Here is a 25,482-nt window from a genome sequence, read left to right on the forward strand (position 1 = left end):
GAAAGAATACCACTCTGCTCTTCAGGAAAATACCTCATTGCACATGTACCTGCATGGAAGTAGAGCCCAATTTCTAATCAAAATGTTGCACAAGAGTATCCCCAATGTCAAGACTGAAAACACAAGACAAGAATCACAGGCTTATCTATTTTTTCTATGATTATTTTCTTGAAAATAACCAAAATTTATGTGTTTATGTGTCATGTCACATTTTAGAGTTAAACTTTAAAATCTACTATCTGTTTCTCAGACTAAGGAAATGCATTATGTCTTGTTTTAGGGTTTTGTGGCAGTATTGGCTGTATATAACCTCTTTTGCTGAAGTTTGACTGTATATATATAACATTTCTTTATCAGTTTAGTTTTCCATTGGTTAAAAGCAGGAGGTTAGGAGCAGAACAGGGACAAGAGGGACATCTGAGCGGTAGGAAGGGACTATTCAAGTGGCTGCAGTTGATGCGAAGCATCAATCTTTTATATGCTTTGAGGCCACTTCAAATCAATTTCACCCCAGCCGCTTCCAGGCTAATCATGTGGCAGAGGGCAGGCAATGTGCCAAGTCTGTCTGGATAGAGGAACCCAGACAGACAGACAGACAGACAGACAGACACGATTGCAAACAGACACCCAGTCACACAGACAGATAAGCAGATAGACAAACATCCCGAACCTGCACTGGACCAGATATGGAAGAGGTTGATCTGAAATGACAGGCAGTCAACCATTCCTGCCTCAACAATATTTGCACTCTGTTTTGGTTTACAAATTTATTCCACTATATATGCTGGTGTACTCTGAATATTGGAAATCTTTGGTTCCAAGGCTGAAGGAAGAAACACCCATAAATATATCTGGTAAATACTTCTGGCACAATACACAGATCTATTCTATCACCAATAGAAAACAAAATCTAACACAGTTACCTTGATGAATACAGAAAACTGTTCAAAATCTTGTTAAATGCAAACCATTTATAAACAAGTGAAATGGTTCATATATATGTAATCCCAATAGCTTCTCGCTCATAAGTAGTGCATGCATATGCAGTGGCGACTCACAAGGCTGTGGAGCCCACCGTGATTTGACACAGCTCATGCTGTGCTGTTGAGTTAGTGGTGCATATGTACACAGAGCACGCTGGCTTTGTTTATTCTATTGACTTATTTGTTCTGTCCATCGACTGTGTTGCCTGTAGCCAAGGCTTGCTTTTCTCCCTTTAAATCACCACCTCCTAATTATCTGTCACATTTTCTGCTATCCCATGCCAAAGACACACAATGGCCGATAATGACCCCGTAGACAGCATCTATCAGGCACCCGGCCATTGATTCCTCTCTCTCTTTTTCTGTTTCCTCTCCTGCTCGCTTGGTCTCCGTCCTCTTTTCTTATTCAGCCACTGCCCTCCCCTCCTTTCACTTTGTTTCTCTGTCACTCTGCGTCGGCCTCTGCCACACTATGAATCTAATGCTACGTAGGCCTACGTGAAGCAAAAATGCATCATCCTAATGCATTGTTTCATGGAACTAAAACAATATTTCATTCAATCAATAAAAATATACCAACACCATTTTTTTTTAAAAAAAAAGTGTTCAAGAACTGTGCAAACACACGCACAGACATATGTGTGGCAGTATAAGTTTGAGTCAGAAGTTGCCACATTAAAGTCTGGAAAAGTGCCTCAAGTAGAAGCTGTTTAACTGCTGTCACTGGCTGACTGAACAGACAGCAGGGAGTCAAAGTGGGTGACGGGCCAGTGTTTGGCCAGAATGGACTCCTTTATGACAGTAATGTAGTTGGAGTGTTAGCTGCCCGAGGGCTGGAGAGAAACTCGTTCCCCTCCCACAGTTTCAGCTGGCATCTGTCCCCCTTGTATGCCTCACCCACAGCCACCACCCTTCACCCCCCCTCCCTCGCTTGCGCTCTCCCGCCCCCAAAAGCTTCACCCTGCCGAGAGCGCAGGAGCTCAGGTCATTACAGCAAACTGTCACGGCTAACTGTCACACAGCCCAGGATGCTAGCATCACTGTCCTCGTGTCCTGACGAGCTAGGCTTGTTCCTGGTCCAAACATAGCATCCATCTTCTCACCCGCCCCTCTGACACAGCGAGCACCAGTCTGAGAGAAGTCAACTTATTTACCTAGCTCATGGGAATGGCGAAAGGCCAGAAAGAGCACAACTCTTGGGATCTTTAGAGGCTAAAAAGTGCTCGGGTTTCCAGGGTCAATGTGTTACCAACCTCAAGAACAAAATAAAGCTAATTACAAATTTGCTTTTCCTCTGATACCTCGAGTGATATCTAGCTGTGCAGAAAGTCTGACTTTTGTTTTTACAGGTTTAGAGATATGGATTTTTTCATCTACCACAATACAGTTGAGGTCACTGTTTTTGTTTGTTACACTGACGGCATTTCAAAAATGACATGAAAAAAAAAATCAACAGCAACTGTTTTTTTGTGGATAATTAATGTCACTGTGGACACAGTCCCACACACTGTCAACAGTTTCTTTACGATTTAGTAGTGTAGAAAGAATTTGAAGTTATTTTGTGCTGGAGGCAGAACCCATCCATCCAATGATATCTGTTTTTAAAATGTGTTATTTTGTAATTAGGGTGAGCCAGCCACTTGAAATGGACATATTGTGCAAATTTTCAGGTTCAGTTACAGAAGTAAAGATTGGGCTTTTGATGAGGTGCTTCAGGCAGACCAGGAGGGGGTTTTTGTGAGAGGAAGTACCTCCCCTTGCCATGAATTGTGAGCAGCTTTGCAGTAACTTTGTATCTGTTGGTCTTACTGTGAGTTATTAGTTGTCTTTTAGCCTTACAGCAGCGGCCCTGGTTTGATTCCAGCCTTGTTGCATGTTATTTCCTCCTAAATCCTGATTCATGATTTCTGTCATTGGAGTAGTTGATCTTAAAAGATCTAACATGGACTTTGGCCTATACTGTATATTTTATTTATTAATGCATAGGTCATATCATATACAAAACTTTTGACATCTAAAATATTTCTTTTCTGGGTGTAATAATAATAATTTATTATGCTCATTTTTGAATTTTGCCATTTTCATTAAATATACAAACCCAGTTTGTGGTAGAGGAAAGGGTTACATTATTTGAAGAAAAACTAATGGCTGATTTTAGAGCAGTTATTATTATTTTTACATACACAGCAGTGGGACCCCAACAACGTGGAAGTAAAGCCAACAAAATGTCAACATAATTCAAAGGTTAGGTGAGTTCTTGGGCAACTTTTTAGAATTTTTTTTTTGTCAACCTTCCCTCCCACGTTATCTGTTTGAGCGAATTTGACTCATTGTCGGCCGTTGATCGGAAAAGAAAAAACACTGCAGGGGAAGTAATGCCTGACAGCCGAAACAGGGAGACAGAAGTGTTGTTTTATTACTAGAGGGGTAATAACAGTGCAGATAGCATCTATCAGCAGGGTGCTGAGGAGAGGCAGAAGATAAACTGTGGAGCACCTGAGCACAGATGATGCTTGACACCTCAGAGAAAAAAAGACTACGACTGCTGACGGAGTTAGTGATGTGCCCCCCATCACATCAGCAGCAGACGCACCAAGAGGGGACCAGAAAATATCAAACACACTAAGCTGAACAATAACTGTTGGGGTGTGTGTGTGTGTGTGTGTGTGTGTATGCGTGTACAGTATGCATGTGTTTATACGGCCTGATATAAAGCCTGCAGCAGTGAAATTCTGCTGTTCACAAATATGAAATGCTTCTGACAATAATAGAGCGTTTTCTGAATTTTACAGAGTATGCGGCGGGGGTTTGTGTTTAAGTTCCACACAGAATGTGCACTGTGTGTGTGTGTGTGTGTGTGTGTGTGTGTGTGTGTGTGTGTGTGTGTGTGTGTGTGTGTGTACAACCAGTCAGCTCCCCAGGGCCCTCTCTCTGGGTGAGTCAGTCTAGTTGCTGTAATCACTCTGCTCACTACTTTCCACTCCAAACCTGATTTGGCCAGATTGTTTCGTTTTCGTTTTCCCGGCTCCTGCCCCCAACCCATCTTTGCACCTGCTTTCTTCTGCTTCTTCTTTTTCTTCTGCTCTCTTTCTCTCCATTCTTCCTTTCAACAGCCCTTGCTCTGCATTCCTCCTGCTTCTCTTTTCTCTCTTCCACCGTCTTTCTTCTCCTCTGCTCTCCTCTCCTCTCTTCTCTTCCCTACCTTCCCTTCTTCCTTCCCCTTCGTAGTAATGGCAGCTGATTGATGGAGTTTGTTTAGCTTTAATTACACTGCAGGTGAGCGGCCAGGCCTGTTCATGCCAGTGAAGCAGAAAACTCAACTTGGTTAGGTTAGAGATTGGATTTCCCAAAGTGAAAACACTGTACAAGGGAAATGACTTCAGACTATTGTATTTTATTATTGTTTTGTTGTTTCTTGTTCACCTCCTGACTGTTTTGTCTTCATCTTATGAGCTCATTAGACTAATACCTCACACATTTTCACTATATTCGCTCCATGTAATTTCTTTCAGAGCTACAGTGGTCTATTTTAGCACAAAATTGTACCTATATTTCCACCCAGAAATTAGAAACACTAACACACAGAGAATTTGTTGTGGATTCAATTGCTGGAGACACAAACACAGACCTCTCCAAAGCACAGAAGTTCCTTCCACTTATGCTGAGTTTACACTCCTGCACTCTGCTATGAATTTTTCATCTGCCACACATTTAAATGCTCATTAAATTTAAATTGAAGCGATTAAGGCAGAGTGTGCACTGGGTTAAATGAATGAGCAAAACTTGCAAATGATGTCATCACTTTAGTTCAGACAGAACAAATACATGGAATACATTATTGATCAAGAGCTCATTCATACTTCCACAGCTGATTGGCTAATGACATATCAGCTGATTTGGTTTAGGATAACTTGAAACACCCTGTCACATCAGAGATGTAATGCAAGCCAAAATAGACTTGGGGGCGTGGGGGTCCTCTCCTAGGGGAAAAAGGAAATAACGACAAAATTAATGTATTTAAAGACTTCTGGGGGGATTACTATAAAACTTAACTAAATTAGTTTTTGTGGCTCAATAACCCTCCACTTTATAGGAGGGTAAATAAAATTTATTTAGAGATTTTCATGGTAATTACTTCTACTGTTAAGGGCTGAAGGCTAAATCTTGTCTCTTTTGTCACCCCAAATTTTAAAGGGCAAAATTACACTATAGAATACATCCGCAATGCAAATTAATTTAGAGAACATGGATAATAAAGTCACACATGAAAGGAATCTGTCAACATGGCAATAGTTGGTATTTTCAAATACTGTGCTCAGGGCATGATGTGTCTGAGGCAGATTTAAGCAAATACAAGGTAGTCTTGCTCCTGGTGATTTTTGGCTTATGCTATGATTTTATTTATCTGTATGTGATGAACTGTATATGCTCACTGTGCTCACAGGGGATTTTGCGCTCCTGGCAGGATCCCTTGCACACTGCTCAGGTGCTTTAGGAAGCTCCCTTGAGAGCAGAACCTTTTTTCACTGGGTATAACTTTATTGCCATTAACAATAAGTAGTTTGTAACTTCCAAATATTCACCAATCAGCTCCATGTCTAATTTTAAGGTTGTGTGTACTTGCAAAGTGCTGTACAATTATCCGGAGCCACTGGTTGGCATTCGGATTTAAAAAATTATTCTGGAAACATACAGCCTCACAACCACAGCTTGTTACTACTATTTGCATTCCTCATTTAAAACGGCTGTGAGCAGCTAACCTCCAGCTACAACTGATTGTGCCTTGGGGAACGTAAGGACGTCTACACAAACCTTCTCCCAAAATGCAACAATAGTACATGCTAGAAATTCAACACATCAGAGCTGCAACAGCTAGCACAACATCTAACAAGTAATTATCATTCTATATACATTGCTCTATTGCACTTAAAGTGTCCAAATTATTAAGCAAATCCTAAAGTAATCACTTGTTCCCATGCTGAGTCTCATTATTTAACCAAAAAGGCAGCCTACGGTTTAAAATAAGAGACAAAAATACAGACACTGAGAGAGAGAAAAAGAGGCGGAGACTTTGTGGATTTGCGTGAGGGGAATAAATGATAGTCCAGTCTGTGGAGAGGAATTCTGAGCCATACATGAACTGAACGGAAGGCTTCTTCAACAGGGATTTACATCTCCTCTGATCCCACACATGCTCTTGTGGTCCTTCACTTGATGTACTCTATGAGATGAATCTCTACCCTCTAAACTCAGTGATATGATGTTTCACAGCTAGCATCCAAAACAGTTACATTTTATATTTTATCAATACTTAGTGGTTACATCAATGAAAAAAACCTTGAATAATGGCTGTGGACCTTTGATTTATACAAACCTATATATAAACCTTTTTACATATCAGGGGGCAATTGAAAAGGAAAGCTAATAGTGTATAATCTCATCAATATCATGTCACCTTGGTAACAAGAGATGAGTTTGTTTGGCAACTTAAAATCATAGAAAATGCAGAAAGTGATTATTGCAATAATCTTGAGCCACCACACACGCAAAAAAGGAAAATTGCTGCTCAGTGATACATCTGATACGCAAGGGGAAAGCAAGACAGCAAGAGAAAATGATGAACAAGAAAAAGAAGTATAAGAGGAGGATTCCATATCTGCTTGTGTGATTGGAAGAGGGACATCATGTTGTTGAATAGCATGGACTGATAGCCAGCTGTACCGGCATTCCCCGACTTCCCACTGTACTAGTCATTAACTTATCCCTGCTCACCTTTCTCCCCTTCTTCTCTTCCCTGACAGCCCAATTCCCAAGAGGTGGTCCTCACTCTCAGTTCTATCTTACTCTCTCTATTCCATCCTGTCTCTCACTCAATCTTTTTTTTCCACTCCTTTTCCCCCCTATCTGTCTCCTACATCTCCAGCAAGGGTCAGCAAAATGGACCATTACAGATATCACAGCAAACTAGGAGTCAACCTCGGAGACATGCACATCTGTAATGAACATTTCTAAATGCTCCAGCCCTCTGTGTATAGCATCCAGTTGATACTTCCTGACATAATGAGCCAACATCCCATAGTTACTGACCATTTTAGGCTCAGTTGCTAAAATTATTCTTTATATGAGTTAATCTTTTAAAAATGACCAACTCAGTTTGCATAGATTTTTTGAAAAGTCATTTGAAGAGTCTTGTCTGTCTAACTTGGATTGTCGAATGAGAGGCTCGACCTACCAATCCTCAAGATGATACTTAAGTGTTGGCATTCCAGTGGCTAACTTTAGCAAGCCAAGAAAACACACTGTTTGTGTATGTCACATTTTTCTTTTGTTACAAGCTTTAACCGTCTCAGTCCATCCACTGTTATCAACCAACCATCAAACTCCCAGTAAGACAGCAAAAGACACAAAATCTATATAACTATAATGTAATCCTTGTCCTCACATTAATGTAAACCCACTGCTAATGTTACCTTCCAACCCTGTTTTATATAATAGTATATACAGTAGTTGACTATTTGTTGGGATGCATAGGATTGAACTGCATATATGTCATGAAGGTTAGCAAGTGTGAAAGTGACAGTGCCATGGTGGAAGCCTCTTCACGATGTCCTGCACCTTTGTCTCAGTACTTAAGGTTCAGTGTCAGAACTTTAGTGGTTTGTTAGTTGTTAAAACTCATCAGGCCTCTTGTTCCCCTTGGTACTTGTGCACTCCACTACCATTACCCAAACCTCAGAGCAACCAGGGAGCACTTCCTTCTGATTGCTGTCATCAGCACTGAACAATCATCGACTTCTCCCTTGTTAGACTCCTTAAGCACCAGCCATATCCTGATACACTCATAACTTTCTATTAAGTTTGTGAAAGCTGACTGTGCTGTGTGCCACTTACTTATTATCAGCCTTTCGCCTACATTCATTACTCTCTTCTCCGATCTGATGATAGTGGACATGTTTGGACACAGAATCTTCAGGGCTCCACCCTTATTGTTTACACCTTTCCGACTCAATTAAAAAGGATGTGAAAGAGAACAACGCTTGTAAGTGATTTCACACCATCCTGACTTGTGACAACGATAAATATATCTGTTCAGATGCAGTAAACATCACATACATACAGCATACTGTACTTAATATTCAGTGCTGACCTGGGGTTAGCCAGAAAAGGAAGATATGACTCATTCTTTCACCATTTACTGGAATAAATGGAGGATATGATCAATGCAGCAGAGAAGCCCATAGTTAGAATTAATGAGCGCTGCCCGGCTCCTGCAATTTGTCTGCTTTGCTATTGAGTTGTCTTATTTCACTGTCTAATTTGTTATACCTCCAAACGTCTCTTTCCCTGGGGCGATTTGAAGCGTCTTGTTGTGAGCCATTGCCAGTTGGCCGATAAACACCTCTATGAATGTCTTGGGCATTTTGTGAAAATGTAGTGCGTGGTGTGCCTTTTCGTCTAAGCGCTGTGACAGTAAGATGATTCCCTTCCCCACTCTTTGACTGATGGTTTGTTCTTCATTATTCATGGTATACAATCTGTAACAACACAGAATGTGAGCATAAATAACAACTACAATGGATGTCGTGGTGTTAGGTGTGCAAATCAATAAAAAATGCATTTGGGATTGTGGTCAAGAAATGTTATTTAGAAGAACACAGAAAACAGAAAACTCATCATTGTACTGTTTAGAACAGCATTAAATAGGGAAAACCTGGTAAAAATATGGCTGGTCACTGAAAGTATATGTAAGGCATCATCAACTGGATAGGAGAATTAAACAGTGCAATATTATCATTAATTGTCAAAAAAAGAAAAGAAAAAGAAAGAAAGAAAGAAAGAAAGAAAGTAAAAGAAAATCATATTCATTTGAAAAAATACACATCTTGATATTAAAAAGCTGTGACAGTCCCAACACTGCCATGGAGATGGATGTTGCTTCTCTGGATAGAAGCTTTATTGGTAAATGTATCATCATTATATTATCTCAGTCAACATAATTACATTATAAGCAGGCAGGTATCACAAAACCCAAGCCTAACTAAATCCAAGACAGCAAAATCCCCCCAAAATCATCTAGGCCAGAAATCTTTGCAAGGCAAACAAAGTGAAAAGATGAGAGGAAACGTGATACTTGAACAAAACTGGACCACAGACTCCTCTGGTATAAAGTTTTGAGCATTTATCAAACTTTGATGAAAGCCACACAAACACTGGTTTGTAGCTGCCATTAAGGAGCTGTCAGGAAAGTGAAATAAGTCTGTTTACCTATTTTAAATGAACCCAAACACCCAACCAAGATGTAATATTGGACATCACAGAAAAATGTACAAATACAAGCAGACCAGTATGTAGCAATAAAGTGGAGAGCAGACATTAATACATACAAATGAACAGGGATGGACTCCACTGCATGGAGCAGTAATCACGATGGGGCTCCTCAACTGGAGAATCCAACAGTGAAACACACAAACAAAGCCCTTTTTGATCTTCATAGGAGCAAAAATATTGATTGGAGCTCTATGTGGTCAGTTAGGGTCTGCATTCAGAAATAAAGTGTATCATGGTGGGCCAGGCAAGGAGGCATTTGATGCAAAAAGAACCTCAGGCTAACCTGTCTGTGTTGAAGGCATCGTGAGCTGAAGCGTCAACAGGTGGCCACCATGCTTCGGGGTACAGACTCACCTGGTGGGTGCTGCACCACATCCCCCACCAAGACAAATGAAGTGTTTGATCTCCAGCAAGAGGCTGAAGAGAATTCAGAGGGTCAGAGCAAAAAGCACAAATGCAGAAATGCAAGTACAAAGTTGAAATTTTGTAATTTAAGGGCCACGTGCTAGCTGGATAGTCTATAGTAAACACTTTTTGTAATAGTTTCCCTTCTTCTGAGTAGCTCCAAAGCCTTAGTATCCTTCAAATGAATAGGTTGGACAATGTGTCGTTCAGCTCAACCGTGCCTCCTACGAATTAAATTTATATACCACTGATTTGTATTGCCAAATGTCTTTTAATGGAAAAAGTAAGATTAGTTATTTCCAGATCCCAGGGCTTTGATATTGGTGGTTGTAAATGACAAAGGTGATGGTGCAGTACTGCAAATATTGTGTATGAAGTATAAAAAAGAGTTTGAGAGGAAAGTTTACATGCTATGAACTGTCATACCTCCATACTGGCTACCTGCTGGGTAGAAGGTGTGTGATTGTCAGATGCAATCCCTCCTTTAAAAGGGGGATCAGACACTTTTAGACAATCTGACAAGAACTCTGCTGGAAGCATGTCGAATTCTTAACCATTGCCATTGTTACCCCCAAGCACTGTTTTCAATTGAGACGACATGATGGAAGATGTACATAAACAGCTGAGTGGAATTCGTCCTCTTATTGCCCAGAGCCGAGGCTATGAAAACATAATTGGTCCCGTTAATGTTATTTGCGAAATCCTCCCATAATTCAATTCCATCAGCTTTGATATCTCTTTTAACATGTTTATGATCAATTGAGAATAATAACATTTGTATTTATTATTATTCTGTGGTGCATAAAGGGACAAAAAACAGCTTTAATTCCAATTGCAGTAAGTAATTTTCATTAAATGTCAATTTGTTATTAATTCAGAGCAACGCTGAAATCAAATAGTGTTCATTAATCACTGTGCCGTCCGGCGGGCTGCTAATTAAAATGTTGGGGGCGAGCTCGTTATTCACTAGCAGACCTGATTGTTAATGTCGACTCATTGTCCTCCTCCACCACGCTATCATTTATTTTCTTTGGTTTTCTTGTAAACTCTTGTTAATTATTAAATTGCTTTTTTGGACCCCTTGTGACACTTTTCAGATAATCATCAAAGTGCTGCCACTGAAAGGAAGCTGTCCTCTTGTTTGGGACGGTGCACTGCAGACAGCCATATTTTGTGCATTTATTTGTCGATAGAATTTTGATCTAAGAAAGCTGTAATGCTTTTATGCTTTTATGTGTAACTTCTACAAGGAGTTCTTTTAAATTCTCATATTCACTACTTTAATCATGTCCATTTACTGTAAAATAAAGAGGCATGATGTAGATGCCGTGTCCCTGCATCATTGTGAGTGAAAGCAACCCTCTAATTTGACTGGCTGTAAATGCTTCGCCCATTTAATAACCTGAAGTGAGAATATTGTGTTGTTTTCAGCTATTAGGAGCCCAAATCCTATGGTCACTCAGGCAAACAATTATATCGTGTTGTTGCAGATCAACAATTGGCATCAATATATAGAAAAAAAGAAAGAAATAGGGGTTAATGATTGTTCTTTCTGTCTCCATCAAGTCGACAAACAGCACAACAGAGGTGTCATATTCTGACATATAGGCTAATGTATTTCTGTGACATTTTCTCTCACTAAGAAACGTTATTTTGCTGTTTCAGTAATTTATCTAATACATTATTGTAAATTAATCACTATTCTGATGGATAGCTTTTGTGACTACTTATTTTGACACCGTTTACGATGAGCCCAGAGAAGTAGATAGCAGATCGGTTTTAGCACCACTTTCAACGTTACTTTATTCTGTTGACTGTTAAACCAAACTCCACTCTAAATGCAGATGTTTTATGGTAGTACAATATTTTTTGACAGTATAAACTTTAGTATAGCATCACTGAAATCTGTGGGCTCAGTACCGACGTAACAACATTAACGAACCTGTGATGAAGTGTTTGACATGGACGTATTGACTGGCGGTGTCCCACAGTTAACTCTTTGTCCTCAAGCCATAGAGCTCGTCTTTGACTGTCCTTCACTCTGATCAAGTAAAGAAAACTGCAAACTGATTTTTTGTTTTTAATTGTTTGACATCTCAAACATCTCAGTTTCCTGCTGGTGTTTGGCTGCAGTATAGATAATAACCCCCATCCATTCCATGTTAACCAAAAGATACATGGGCCAGACTAAATACTCAAAGTACAAATCAAATACATTTTCCCAAAGATTACTGCTATCAGTTTTAACTAGTTCTTATAACAATCATCTCAGTGTTAATGTTTCCTGTAAGTTTGGTTTTAATAAGTGATTTGATGCCATGAAAAGGGTGAAAAGTTGAGACCTGCATGTGATTGAGCTGGGGAATGCATGGAGAAGAACTTTATTCCACACCTCCTCCTCCTGATCACCACTGCAAACACTGGCTCCAAATGACATCATCAGGGCAAGATGGCAGCGGATACTGAATTCAGGATATTTTAGTTTCATTTTTGTTCAGTGAGAGGAAGTGGAAAGTTGTTGTCGATCTTTATATATGTCAATGATCATGTCAGTCATGAGACATTATAAAAACTAGAACTATGTGAAATAAATGAGGAAATGTGAAGTGATTTAATTAACTGTAAACTCATTTATCATCACTAGTTTTGCTGATTTTTCAGATCAGCACTGCTTTCTGGCATATTGCTTCCATTTGCATTTATTCTTTCAGTGTATCAGAAGTAGCCTTGCATTTTAGTGTGTCATTTCTGATTCTCTGTCACATCAGGAAGAGTCTTCTTAGTAGACTTCGTAAATGCAAAATATAAAAGAGAATCTTGGAATGACACTGCACTTCTATAATCACAAACAAAATCAGAAACAGTCTGTGGAATTACCAAAACCTTTTTGTGCTAATCTACAGAACTCTTGAGGATGTTCTCAAAAATGAAATGGCCATAGTACACTATTTTTATAGTGTTAAGTTGAACATGATTGAATAATTAGGGTTAGGCATTCAAACAGAGCAGTGGACACAGAGGACCAAGGTCAGTGTCTCCGGCTCACACACCTCAACCAGGGATATAACCTGTTTTCATACCCCTCAATTATGCATGTTATCCACCAGCAGCCATATGTCTCTGTCAATACCTTTTCCTAGCATTCAGTGGCGGTCTGTGTGGGATTTGTGTGCATTAAATAATGCAGTACTGAAAGGTCAGGAGGGAGACGAGGAGAGGGTCAATGCTTTGGCGAGTTGCACATGGCGGGGGGTTGGAGCTGTGGCTCCAAGAAGCTGCCGTTAATTTCCAGGTCAGTTCCAATAATGAAATGCATACGGTAAATGTCAAACAGCACCCGTCGACAAGTAATCCACCTCAGCTGGGAAATAATGAATGGCTTTCTTTAAGACCCCAACTAACTCCTTCGAATGGAGAAATCAGCCTGTAGTTGAATTATTTTTAGGCACAGCCTGCCTTTTCTGTGTTTTACCTTACAGTTTGTGTTTAACATGACCAGACTGCATATAAAGTAGAGGTCAGCTGTGGCAATAGGAAACTGATCCCCACCAAGTAATGCTAAATCTGATCTTTGGGTTAGTTTAAGAATTCAGGTCATTTCATTATGCTGACATGTAACCACTTTGCATGTATAGAACAGTGATTTGATTGGAACAGGGCAATGCCATTGTATGTATATATACATAAAATAACAACCACAAGAAAGTGAGACGTGACTGAACAAAGCTTTGCTCTGCAGACCATGTAGTCTCAGCCATGTTAATTAAAACAGTCTTTCCATTCGTCCATCCTTCTTAAAAGATGATCTTGGTAAATTTCTATTTGCCATCCTCTATTAAACTACTCCAACACTCATTAAGCACTGTATTAGAAATCAGCAGGATTTAAATTACTCAGAATATTGTTCTCATTTTTCTGCATCAAGCTTAAAAAAAAATTGGAAAATTTGGTTATCAACGTCCTCTTTGTTCTTCCATCCCCACACTCTCAATGTCTGCGTGCACCTCCAAAGGTCATCAATTAATGTGTTGCACCTTGTCTGTCTCTGTGCCCAACTGTTTGCCAAGAAATGGTTAGTCCTATCACAACTTGTCATTTTAAAAATTTCTGTTTGTGTACAAATAACCTGTTAATTACGGGTTTTAAAGGTGTTGGTTGGCAGATTTTGGAATTCAGAGAGCATTAGGCTTGCTGTTTCCCCCACCTTGCAGTCTTAATGCTAAGCTAAGCATAGTGTCTCCTGTCTACATATCTAACCCAAAGACACGAGAGTGGGAACAATCTTCTCAATAAGCTATTTGCAAGGAAACTAATTAACATTCTTTAGAAAATGTCTTCTATTCCTGTAACACAGTTGAACTGTTTTACCCAGTCTATGTAAGACACTTTCATTGACCTGAAATTAGAGCATCAAACTTTACTTTTTATGTTCCTATCTCTTAAGACATTTCAACTAAACAAACCGACTATGCAGCAGCTTTTTGTATCTAAAAGGTAAAGGAATGGTTACTTTAAAATGCTGTCAGAGCTCTTCATTGTGGTGAATGAAGACACTTCGCCTCTTATCAACAACACTATGCAGAGCACACCTCTCGTTGTTTCATTGCCATAAATTATTGAAGTGATTGTTGGGAAGATAACAACAACATGGCTACCTTTAGTGGAAGACAAAGCTGTAATGAAAGGAGGAGAAGACTCAAGGTGAGTGTGACTCACAGACTACATTATCTTTTGGTTGCTCTGTTCCAATGTCAGAGGCAAAGACAGATTCTCCTTTCATCTACGCCCTTGCTCTGTTTCTTGTGTGTGCGTATGTGCGAGAGTATAAAATATGCCGGGATTTGTGGGTATGGCGTATGTGTGTGTAAAAGTGAGAGAAATCACTGGAGAAGCATCAGTTAGTTTGAGAGGCGTTGGGAGGGCGGGCTGGTGGGGGAGGGTGGAAATGACTAACGGCCTTTTGTGTAATTAATGAGGACAGCGTTGATTTCCGCCGATAATTTAGCATGGTTGCCAGCGCTTGACTTCTGATCCCCATTTACCCTGGCTCTGTCTCTATTTAGATCAGCCTAGTGTGGGAGGAGTGTGTTAACCTTGGAGAATACACACACATCACAGGCAGATGCACAGAAACACACAAAGCCTTATCCACTTCCACACACAGGACCCCCCCTGAAGCCACCCACACATACATATACACGCACAAACATTTATACCCCCTTCCTCTGTTTCGCTCCCTCTCTTTTTTCACACACATAGATCAACAGTGCATGCACATGCAAACAAGGAAAAGGCATTTGAAAGCACACACATACACACACCAACACCCACAAGCACCTGAGGCAATAGAATAAATGCATCTTTAATGATAGCAGATAAGGACTTCCAACCAGGCCTGTAGTCATAGCTCAGTGATTTGGCTAGCAGGAAAAGGGATTGTGGGAATGAAAAACAAGCCAGTGGAAACTTCTGGGCCTCCAGGAGCCACCAACCAAAAACCCACAGTCAGTCAGTCGGACAGAGAGGAAAAGCTGCAAGCTACTCTTTCAATATGCTGTCAGATGCTAAACAGAAAGTCTATAAAACAACAGAACTGCGCCTGTTGTGGTTTCCAACATGCTAGTCAGAATCAACGCGCACTTCACGGCTGAATTTAAATTACTTGTGTTTTTTGAGTGGACATCTTGGTAATGCTATGTTAGTGTGATTTCGTATGCTTTATTGTTCCTGTTAATGAAATTGCTAATCACTTTCTGCTGTGACATGCTGGCAGATGTGAACGCGCAAGTGTGCAAGAGCTAGGATGATGAAGACAGCATTGATCAAAATACTTAACATCCGTCTGTGTTATTGTTTTGCGGGCTTATTGTGTATCATCAACATATGTTGGCTTAAGGCTCGCCATGTTCAGGGTCCTGTAAACCCCTGATTGACATGCAAGTGCTGGCATTCTTTATTCATTCACTTCTATCCAAACATCACTGGCACTAGGCTGCATTGCAAGCCAGAGCTTAAACAAATGGCACGGTTCTCCCTCAGGCCTCACAGCTGACATTTCCTGGATTTATTATGCATGTGGATGGGCTGCAGGGAATTCAGGTGCAACTAGATAATACTTGAGCAATAATAGTGGGTTTGTATGTCTTACAACAACACAAATGCCCATATGGCACAGGGGAACTTAGACGTGTTGATGTTCAGTATTCAAGGCCGTCCTGTGACAGCAACACATGCATGCCCATACATATTTTAACTTCTTAATTTCACTGATGCTTAGTTTCAAATCTGTTCTATCTCCATACCTTTTTTAATAAAATTTCTTTTGACTGAAATGTATGCATGAATTCAAGCATAAAGTCAGACCAAGTGTGAAAATAAGCATAGGAGTAAATTCATGTACACACTAGCCTGGTACAGCTTTAAAGGCTTGCTTAATTTAACGTCATACTTGACTGATGTTATTGCTTCTATAGGAAACTGATTGAAAGTAAATGCAAGTGTGTGTGCGCGCGTGTGTGTGCATGACTCTTTTTTCAACTTGAGTCACTAAGCCCACCTGTCAGTACATCCATCACTGAGGCTGACTAGTTCTGCGTAATTAAACCTTGTGCACACTAGTGTTGCATGAGAGACCCCCAACTGCCATCCATTATTCATGGTGTAGGTATGTTTTGGGGGGCTTTTAGGAACGAGTTCAAAGCTCATTACAGAGGTCCTCCGGTGTTTTAAAGCAGGGCTCCAACCTTGGCATCAGCATTGGTGGATGTAAAATTAAAAAAAGGAATCACTCTGTGCCACGCTGCCACCGCTCACACGCACGCCTCTGCCCATTCCTAGCCTGCAATGCCACAAATGATAAGCCTCTTATTCATATGTAAAACAGGGGCAGTGGGGGTCGCCCAAATGGTCCTACTGTTTGACTTCTGACGAGAGCGGCTGAAAATGCCGCGTGAAACTCATTAATCAGAGACAAGCCGATGTTGCTGTTGTAGGTGAATGCAGCTGAAATCCTGGCCAGAGGTTAAATATGCTCTCAAAATTCTGAAATGTTGTTTCAGGCAAATGCAGAGAAGATTTACCACTGTTGAATGTCAGCCTGAACTTCTCTGCACTTTGAGAATATATTATTGACACAAATACTGTACTCACTCTGTGTATCTTTAACACAGGTGAGTCATTTTATTAGGAACAGAGTGTCACTTCACTACACTGCTATTAGCAACCAAAAGATAAAAAAAAACCATTCTAACAGTGTGGTTTAAATTTACACTCAGAGTCATACTGCCAGCATTTCTAACACAAAAATATGTCAACAATCACCTACTTTATCAAATCTGCGACTGTAGATCATTCTCGCCAATGATATGGCACTTTAAGAGTAAGAGGTGGTAAAAAGAGATGGATCATCACCAAAAACGGGAACGGGACAAAAAAGAAATCCTGTCAAGGGTATTATGGAAGTGTCTGAGAAGGAAGGCCATAGATCAAAGCGTGGGACGGCCATTTGTTCCTGAGGAATAATAGCTGTGATGTGTGTCGGACCCGCTGACCTGCTGGAACAATAAAGCTGAGTTTCGGCTGCCTAAGAGCAATGACCTTGTGTGGTTGAAACCTGCCCGAGATGTGGAAAAAAGAGAGATGGATGGGAAGAGAGACACACGAGCAGGGAGAAACAATTACAATCTATATAAAGGCTGATTCCTGTCCGACACCGCCACTCACTCTGCTGGGAGAAGATTGTTGTCGGCTTTCTTTTAACAGTAGAGTGAGAAAAGGGAAGCTTTTAAAAGGGATGAAGGTTGCAGAGGTGCTCTTCAAGGGAGGCCACTGCCATCCCTCAAATATAGGCTAACATAGACTCATTGCGTTATTTCTTCACTGACAAGAATGGGCCAAGCAATTTTTATTTGAATTTGATAAAAAAAAATACTCAGCTGTGCTGACCCCAAAATATACTACCACCCAGTTACCAAAACCAAATTAACTATAAAACAAGATATTATGCCATGCAATGATGAATGTCACTGTTTTATCTATACTTGATTCTATTCCAGACAGACTTACATATTATATATATGACCAACAAGGAGTTCTAGAGGCTTGCACTGTGCCTAAAAACAAGTGAGGAATTCAATAGTAAAGACACGGGATTACTTTTGTCACGTCTGAAAAGTGTGAGGGAAAAATATCCAGTGTGAGGGGAAAAAATGGCAAGGTACAAATCAAAGGAAGGAGCCATTCAGCCACCTCAGAGATAGGTAACAAAAGGCTTTCCACAAGCTGTGGGCTTCTCAACAGATAAAAGTCTGTCTCAGAAACAGGGCGACAGACTGGTGTTCATTGTGCTACCAGGGGAGGGTGCAGACAGCGGTGTGAAAGGAGCCATCAAGGTTGAATGGGTGAGAAAAGGGGATCTGTGGGAGCAAATGAAAAGGGCCCAGATCAAGCATGCCATTGGTCTCAATAGGATGAAATGACAGCACCGTGTATGGAGGTGTGACCACCAGCAACCAAGTAATCACAATGGGGGAAAAACATCTGTACTGACAAATAATTATGTCAAAGAAATTTAAATTTCTCATTTACAGTATTTACAGTTTGTAACATCTTCTCTTGTGTGGAAAAAATTATAAGAAACTTTAGAAAGGTGTAATTGAGAGAGACTAGTTATCAAAATTAAGGCTGAACCTGCCTTTCTACTTAAAAGGCCACATTACAAGAAATGTGGTTCTAGAAGCTTAGTGAAGAGGGGAAAACTCACTGGGCTAACTGCTAAATTACTGCTGGCAAGCTAACTGCTAACACACTAGAATTACATGTACAGTCGTAATAGCTCTTTTAACCAATGTACTTTACAGTTTACCTCTCACCCTTCCCTCATACATTGATGGCAGCTACTATGCACGCTGTTGGCTCGGCCATCAGGAGAAAGTTGGGGTTCAGGCACACTTCAGCACACGGCTGAACTGTGTCCTTAAAGAAGGCTTTCTCCCTCACAGCAGCCTCTTTATACAAAAATTATTTGTTCCATTGACTCTTGTCTCCTGTCTGCGAGTCATTCCTCTTTTATGGGGCAGTTTATTGGAGGGTTTAGTTAAAATTGGATGGTGCAATACAGCTAAAAAGCAATGACAGTTTCTTCCGTTTAGGACTGTCCGGTTGTCTCTCTCCTCGAAGATCAGCAGTGTCAATATGGCTTGAAATCAGTCAGTGGCACAAATTTATGTGTCAAATGCAAAGAATCAGGGATGCACAGTAGTGCAAAAGTACCCTTTCACATCTAACACAGTACAAGAGATGCTCTTTATAGACAAAGATATCCAGACGCACGTCTTTATGGGGCTGTGTTTCAGGGTTTGAGCTTGGCCCCTAACTTCCAGTGAAGTGAAATCTTAAAGCTTCAGCACAGCAAGACATCATGGACAATGCTTAACTTCCAACTTTGTGGCAATGGTTTGGTGAAGGCCCTTTTCTATTCCAGCATGACTGTGCCCCAGTGCACAAATCAAGGTCTATAAAGACATGGTTGGATGAGTGTGGTGTGGAAGAACTTGCCTGATTCAAGTTCCCGGTCAAGAGACAACAGTCTATATGGCTTCAGTAAGTCTGCAAGACTCTTTCATTCGATTATTGAAAGGCCTCGGGACAAATTGTTACTTCTGAGCCTCTGTAAAGATCAGCTAAATAAGAACAAGTCTCACAAATCACACTGTCAGCAAGGAAAGGAAAAGTGAAGCTAATTTGATTCGGGTGGGTCAGGATTTGTCACAGTGTGTTTTAGAGAAAGTTGCTGTGACAAAACCTTGATGGGAGTGACAACCAGGTCTGATTTTGTCTGAATGCCTTCTTATAATTTCAGTCTACATTTAAGCACTCAGGGGAAGTAATTCATAAATCACGAGTGTATTTGTCATCAGTATGGTTTCAGCCTACATCTGAAACCACAATTCTTCAAAAGGCGTTCTTCGGTTGGCGAGGACGGCAGCGATTCACGCTTCTGGGGACATGCTCTCTCCCCTCGCACGTTCCTTCGTCTCCAGACACCAGGTGGTGTCACGGCAGTCTGCTGGCATGCAAATGTGTCCCCAACAACGCTTCAACTGTTACGATTCCCCCATTTGTCACAGGATATGTTCATTACCCACAGCTTTGGGCCCAAAATTAGTGTCGGAACAACACATCCCGGCTGTGTGATGAATCCACCCGCTGCCCGCCCTGTCATCCCCTGTTTCAGATCGAAGCGTTTCCTTCCTCCCCTTTCCTCTTTCCTTTGCTCCCTTCGTGTCCTTCACATCTCCATGCCTCTGTTTTTTATTTTTCACAAAGAAATATTAGTCAACAAGGCTGTGCGCAGCAAGGGCCCAAACCGCGACTCCAGAGGACGTCACATTACCCTTCCAGATGGTGTGCTAATGTTGCAGTGGATATCAAGGTGTTCCAACTCATCATAATAAGAGGCATCCATTGGCGTCAACTGTCTTTGAGTTATAACCTTGCAACAATACGTGGCATCTTAGTGGAGAAGTGTCGGTGTAATGCTATGGTAACCTTGTCATGAGGACAACAAAGTGACACATAATGATAGATGGAACACACTAAATGGTTTCATGCATGTTGTGTATAGTCAGTAACTGCTAAGAGAGGTCAGTCACAGTAATTATGTGTCACCTCATCTTAAGAGCTATTATTATTCCCATGCTGGAGTTATTTGCATGACAGGATTGGGGTCAACCTGTGCTTCAGTTTAGTCAGTTGAGAAAATGAATGCAAATTCAGAGCTTTGTTTAAGCAGATATTCATCAAAGCAGAGGAAGGATTGCAGTGCGTGCGTATCATCGTACATATTTATGTGTTTGTGTTGGGTTAAATGCCCTCACCTGCTACTGAATAATGCAGACATGTCTCATGTTTTCTGGCAGGCTTGACCACCTCACCTTTGGTCATGGAGACATACTAAAGGAGAGAAAGGACAATAAGACAATTTATATGAAATATCTCCATAAAACAGTCTCCAATGCCTTTGCCTTTAGAACGGACACTGCAACACTTAATGCCATGCCGCCCCTGTCATTTATTTATGATGAGCGGTGGGACAGTCTCCCCACCATAATGAATGCAAAGCCAGCCAGCAGACATTCAGACATGACAGAAGGACAGCGGCTCCGCCCTACAGTTGGAGAAGACAACGTTGTACTTCCCACTTTCACTTTTCCTTTCCCTCCTCCCCCGCCACCATGGTAATGGTTTCTCTGACCTCTGTTTCCCCATTACTGTACGCTTCACCCAACATCAGCCGTCAGACGGCATCACTCATCAACACGCATCAGACATCATGAATGCACCAGTGCCGCCTCCATCACCTGATGCCTGCCACATCCGCTGGTGACAGCCGGTGTTTGTGGAATGATATAGATGAAGGGAACTGTGTTTGGGATGGCAATGATGACCCTGATGGTGACCTAATTAGTGGAGTGTGTCATAACTGAGTCAGAGAAGAATGATAGAAGAGTAAAAGTAAACATAGTGAGGAGGAGATCATATGGTTGCTGTATGCAAACATGTGAATAAGCGAACACTTATCCTACAGCAGTAATATGTATTTTTTGATTATTTGAATGTGTCTCCAAACCTTGGCTAAAAGTCAAGTATTCTCTGCTTCCTCTGCTTGACTTTGACTTCTTTCCTATTTGTTATCCTTTCTTGGATGACCTAATAAGCTGCAGTACATATCCTGGCAAACCTATTGTTTCTCTTTGTTTGTGAGAGGCAGCTTTAAAGGTTGTCTGTAAGGCTGCCAGCTTCACAGCACATGTTTACTCCATGGGACATTTGATTCATAGCCCAGCAGCCTCACACTGTGTCTATAAAGAATGCTTACATAGATATGACAAATCTTCAGTAAACAAGAACACAACCTGTACAATCCCACGGAGCAACAGAAAGAATGTGACTGCAAAGAAAGGGTAAAGAGGACCGATGACAATGTTCAAATTTCTACTATCATTGTACTCCTGACCCCTTCTGATCTTTGTTTTGTCTTTTGTAACAAATCGCAATCTCACATCAAACATGTAATCGGCCATATCTGCTTGTGTTAAACCACTAAAAAGCTCCTGAATATGTTGGTAATAAAACTGCTATTGTGCAGATTTATAATTTGCACCCCATTTTCTTAATTTTAATCGTGTACAGCTAAATATAAAGCAGACATGATTTATACAAACCCAATTTTATTGAATGTTGTGGCTTGTGTTCAGGGCTGACATATTTCATTCCAAGTGACTGATCTAAAGTTGCTGTTTGCTTTGACTCTGCATCAGTGCTGCCCAGCAGGTAATAGGTTATTGGTTTTAGTTTGGAGATAACATATGTCTTCACCTCTTACACACATGGCCACTGCCATCCTATCAGGGAGATTCATGAACTCAGGGAATTACTGTACAGGCTTTTGGTTTAAATGATGTCAGTCTCCTCACTTTAACTGTGTGGCAGCTCACCAGCAGAAACCAAGTAAAGAAAAAAAAACTTTCCTTCAGTTCTTTTCTTCTTAATCAATATTACTTTCCCTCAGGTGAGGATTAAGAAAAAGGTTTTCGTGATAGTCGTACAAATTCAATTTCAAATTGAATTGTTCTACTCGCGGGCAGGTGCGTTTTGTCACATGTTAACATTTTATCACTGATGCCATCTTGACAGTTTCCCTTGGCAATGCTCAGATGGTAGGTTATTAACACGTGCTGAGAGGGAAGAAAATCCATATTCCACAACTTGTTGTTTGTCAGTTTGACAGTCGTCAGCATTAACAACATAGTCAGCCTGCAGGAAACGTAGCAATTACCTCTAGACTCTCAATTAATGAGCTTTATGAAAACGTTCTTATTACTGTTACAGAGCCTTATCAGACCTTGCCAGGCTCCTCTCTTCCCTCCTTCCTTAACAGACACTAAGAGTCGAGTGCACAATATAGTTTAAAATGTAGTTTTTCATCTCTTCTTTCTACAAAATTCCTCCACAAAATATGTGCATGAGTGTGTGTGTGTGCGTGTGTGCGCATGTCTACAAAAAAATGGCCTCTTTTAAATTGGAGGCTTTCAGTGTTAAAGTGCTGATTAAAAGAAAGCCTAACAAAATAATACCAAATAAACCCATTCTCCTCGCAGGAAGGAGAAATATACAAACTAAAAGAAAAAGGCAATGGTGGACAAAGAAAGATTATGCGTTGCACAAATACACAATGTATTAACAGGTTCAGCTGTTATTTAAAAAATCACGCACATTGTTTTAACATTCAAAAATGTTGATCACGTATGATTTAAGATAGACGAAACAGTCCTTAAAGAATAAGTGTGATGATGTTTTTTATTTATTCTTATTGTCAGCAAATGTGTGTATAGCCAGCCTGGTCTCACCAAATATCATATGATGGGATGTTTTTTTCCTTCTGCAGTTCATGTTGAGTCTCTCCTGCATACGCTGTATTGCGGCAACTACTCGGTAGAATAGGTGCATTAATCTGCACCTTAAAATAGTCCCAATAAATGCACCATTTACCCCTCCTTCAGTAAAGTTTGTTAAATACTACAAAGCTCAGCTATTTAAGAAAGTTACTCAACCTTTCTTATTTAAGTGAAAATATCTGTGACCCGTTTTCAAAGATTTAGGATCAGAAAGTTCTGAGAATAACGCACTGTTGGATTTGATGTTTTTGTGGGATTTGCTGAGAATTCCGAAGAAATAACCTCATCTTGATCCGTTAACACTAACAAGATTAAATAGTTTATTCCAGCTGTGCATGAAGAATTAGGCCACTGTAAGCAACAAAAGGTCAACTGCATGTTGAGATGAGAATTTCCATTATTGATTGATTGCTGTTTGGTTGTCAAAAAATGCAGCACTGATACATACTGTACATGATTTTCATATATGACGGAAGGCAATTAGGCAACCTTTTGCCTTGAGTGCTGGGACACCAGCAGCTGGAGCAAACTTGCTGCTCACAGTTTAAGTGTCAATGTATGCAACTACTGTACATCACGTATTAAATAGAGATACAAGCCTTGTATGTAGAACACAACAAAACACAGGTTAGCACAGACCGTCACCATAATGACTCGCACCATACAGCATATTATCACTGTATACACAAGCAGAGATGATTGACATGAGCACATGTCAGAGCACATTTACTCACAAAAGTAACCATCATGCACAAACTACCAGCTCTAAGCAAACACATTATGAGTTATGAACAAACAATTAAAGCCCATCACACACAGTTTTACACATCAGAAGGCTTATTTTATAGTTAGCCTCCATTTCGAAATTCACATGAAATGTTTCTCTCTGACCTGTAGGTGTTATGTTGATGAAATCAGCAGTAGTTATGTAACACCACCTTAGAGGTTTAACCACAAATACATTTATGTGTTAATCTGCCCCCCCAGCACCTGATGCACAAGCTTTTTTCCATCTTTTATCAGCCGTCTTTTATCAGACTGCCTGCCTGGCATAGCTCAGAATGGGCAAAATACCAGGCCTATAAAACGGTTTCCCCACATCTGCTGCTTCATATTCCTGGCTCAGATTCATGGGTCTGGAGCCAATGTCAATGTCAGTGTCTGAAGACCGCAGGTCTCCCATCACTCGCCTCCAACCACAAGCTAACCTCCTCACTGAAACAGGCCCCAGATGGAAATGGTGTAAGACTGTGAAAGAATCGTGTTGACAGAATTCAGGACCCAGTTAAAGGTCTCACTTTGACAAGATGAATCCTCGCCTCAGGCCCCCTTCTGCTCCTACATCCAATCCTCTCTCTTTCTCTCTCTCTCTCTCTCTCTCCTTCTCACCCGTTCTCTCTCTTCTCCTCCCTCTTTCTCTTACTCCTTCTCCCTTCTGTCTCTTTGAGAACAGGTACTGGCAAAATTGCAAGGCTTCTTATTTATTTATCAACTCATTATGATTCTCCCTCGCACCTGAGTCCCGCAGAGGATTTTCCGGAGGAAGAGATACCTAAAACAGCCCTTATCTGAAGTCTCCTTTGTCCCCAAGTTTTTGGAAATTGTTTAACAGGATTATTACTGAGGTTACACAATCCATTATACATTCAGTTGGAAATGGAAGAGTGATTTTCTTTAAGAATAAATTTCTCTCGCCGTCTTCGTTTCATTTTGGACATAATTGTGTGCAGAAATGACCTCTGCTCAAAGCATAGGGAGATAAGCCTTGGTGGTGTATTATTGAATTCGTTTGAAATTTGTTTTGAAAAGAACTAAGGAATGTGGATGTAAATGACTGAGATCTGTCAGGATCTGGCTGTACATGTTAAGCTAGGAAAACTAAAACAAGTGAATTTCTTGCACCATCATCCTTTTTCTTGGTCTGTATTCAAGCTGAAAGAAGATAAATTAAATGTAAGTTAATATGCAAATACGTTACATGCTCAAGTGCCAAAGCAAGACAAAATCTCCCCGTAAAACATCAAATGTAAAGACACATAAGATCTGTGGTGTAGAAGAGACATACATTTTTCAGGACTTTGTTCACAAGTCAGGGAATCAGGCACAGGAAGAAAATAAACCAAACTGCTGACGTACTGAAAAGGGCCGTGGGTGTTTGTTTTCAAGGTTTGCAGGGTTGGTTGCCTGGTGATGTACATGTAATTGCAACTAAAACTGATATAACTTAATGTGTTCTGGTATAAAATTAAATTTTCACATGTTACAGATATGAGTTTTCTAACTGAAGCCCCAATTAACTACGCTGATTG

This window comes from Scatophagus argus, chromosome 3 (genome assembly GCF_020382885.2).
Source record: "Scatophagus argus isolate fScaArg1 chromosome 3, fScaArg1.pri, whole genome shotgun sequence".
In the NCBI taxonomy this organism is placed as follows: Eukaryota; Metazoa; Chordata; class Actinopteri; family Scatophagidae; genus Scatophagus; species Scatophagus argus.